Genomic DNA, 2318 nt, shown 5'->3' with positions numbered 1-2318 from the left:
CCGGACATACACACACACATACACACATACATACATACACACTTTGAGCTTTATATATTAGATAAGGAGTGATTGCGCACCCTTCGGGCACACGCTGGGATTACGAACCACACAATGGGGTGTAACCACGCACCAGACTGGCATATGCGCAGACTAACAGCAAACATAAATACCGGGTGTACCTCTCCTGCCACTCCTATCTTGTGTATGAAAAAGCTCTGTCGTTAATACTGTTCGGATAGCGCTATCCATGAAGAAAGTGCACGGGTAGAGATATCCCATAGCTCTATTCCTAAAGGAAATGAACGGGTAGAGCCATCAGATAGCGCTATCTCTCAATGTTCCTGAGCGTAAGCTATTTCACATGGTTGAGCGCACTTGGGATCTGCCCCCAAGGCCCTGCCCATGCCCAATGTTTGGTCCGTAGACCGCGGCTAGGAGTTAGTCCCGCTTTTGTGTACAAAATTTTTGGGCTTTTACAATTGTCAAAGATCTTAGTAAAAGACTTGTTTGTACACACAGTTTACAGTCCTTTAGATGTTTCTGGTGCACTGGTGACAGCAGGCAAAAATGCAGCTATGTCTGATAGTGCGAGCAGCCCTGGATAAACCACGCCGACAGGATGATATAAACCGACGGAAGACGGAACCTATGAGAAAAGATGTAAAACTAAAGTAAGTAATGGGACTCCATATTAGAGAACACTACTGTGGTGTCACTGTGACCGGACAGTAGAGGAATCTTCTCCATACAGAGGTCGGATCATTGTCAGTTATCAAACATGTGCAATGCCACCACTGACAGATCACATCTGCTTCACATGACTTCTTCTCACTGACCTCAAACAACAAGGAGATTATGGTCACACTTACCTCGCCTCCTCTTCCCCTCTTCTACTTTATCTGCTTTTTGCTTTGTTCTCAGTTTTTGTGCAGATTTCTCTCTCTCCTGAACTGGAGATTCTAATGAAAAAGTTAGACAAAGATGTTGATTATAAACTCCTAATAGATTATCTTTATAGAGTTATGCAAACTGGTTAATATGCACCTGTAGCCTCTATGTGCCGCCATGTGGTGTCTCCCAAAGGAACGATGTCCCCTTATTAACATGACATTACTTGCAGCAAGCCAAAGTGTTATAATAATAAAACTTCAGCGTAAGATTAAAGAAGACCCGTCATAAATATCCAAGATGCACTCTTACTTTATTTCTCCTGCTCCCCTTAGACGTCTGTTTTAGGTTTTGTTAAAATCCCCCTTACGATTCCAGAGATGGGAGTCTTTTTAGTCAGTGCTAATTCTTATGTTCTTTACCATGGGGGTGTGGCTCACAGTATAAAACAGCAGAGCAGCCTGAAGACACGCCCCCAGATAATCCTGGGAGCACCGCCCCCTTGGAAAAGACCATAAAAATTAGCACTAAATACAAAGGCCAATATTTCTGGATCCATACTGTGGATTTTAGCAAAACGAAAATTTTAATACTCAGGGGGGCAGTGGGAATAAAGTAAGGAATTTTCAGATCCTTCATATGCAAATTCATATTATACTTTTGTGTTATAAGCTATAATAGGATGGCATATAAACCAGTACATACCTGATAATGAGGGCGAGGATGGCTCACTGTTTTTAGCAGTGAAACACTGATTGTCATCATCAGTTTTGGAATGGGGAGGTTCTTGCTGCCTGTTTGGTAGAAGAAAGTCAAGTAAATTATGAGTGAAAATCAAATGCAAAAGACCACTTAGAACAACAAGAAGGGGACACCCTGCTCAGGGCGCCATTCCACCAGCACGAATAAAGTCTAACTAGTAATATTGGCCTATAATGAGCTGGAAATGAATGGCTGGTCACAATGATCAAATGATACTTCTGGGTTATCACAAGCAAGCTGCACAGAAACCAGTTATCATGGGGTGGTGGATGCTGGATTTAGATTTGTGTAACTTGTGTCTAAACATACATCAGAATTTAACCTAATAATAATAATAATAATAATAATAATAATAATAATCTACTCACATGTCTGAGTGTTTTTCACTGTTCTCTGGGGAGCACAATGGAGGTGACATGGGCTCTTCATTGGTCACCATCATGTTATTGGTGGTATATAGCTAAAACACACAGAGATATAGAAAATAGATATATTTTTCAACTTTTTTTTATAATTATAGGTTTTATACATTTTATTGACCACATACTTACTTTACAAAACTTTTGAGAAGATGAAACAAAGTTTTTTATTTCTGGACAGCCATTGTCCTCATTTGTGTCCTCTTCATCTGAATTCCTAAATTTGTAATTCCCAATGCGAGCTGC

The 2318-nt window shown here is 40.5% G+C and overlaps 1 long non-coding RNA gene across 1 annotated transcript; it reads right to left on the bottom strand.

The window, feature by feature from the left end:
• Nucleotides 1–911: 911 nt before the first annotated feature.
• LOC141088360 (uncharacterized) lies at nucleotides 912–2107 on the bottom strand. Its single transcript, XR_012231922.1, has 3 exons — nucleotides 2022–2107; nucleotides 1597–1685; nucleotides 912–962 (listed from the first exon to the last, which is right to left on the bottom strand). It is a non-coding gene; the product is annotated as an uncharacterized lncRNA (long non-coding RNA).
• Between the last annotated feature and the right edge of the window lie 211 nt (nucleotides 2108–2318).

Source organism: Dendrobates tinctorius, unplaced genomic scaffold (assembly GCF_039654945.1).
Source record: "Dendrobates tinctorius isolate UK_male_01 unplaced genomic scaffold, ASM3965494v1 ptg000038l, whole genome shotgun sequence".
In the NCBI taxonomy this organism is placed as follows: domain Eukaryota; kingdom Metazoa; phylum Chordata; class Amphibia; order Anura; family Dendrobatidae; genus Dendrobates; species Dendrobates tinctorius.
The sequence above is the reverse complement of the archived record's forward strand: the minus strand, read 5'-3'. Positions and strand labels throughout refer to the sequence as shown.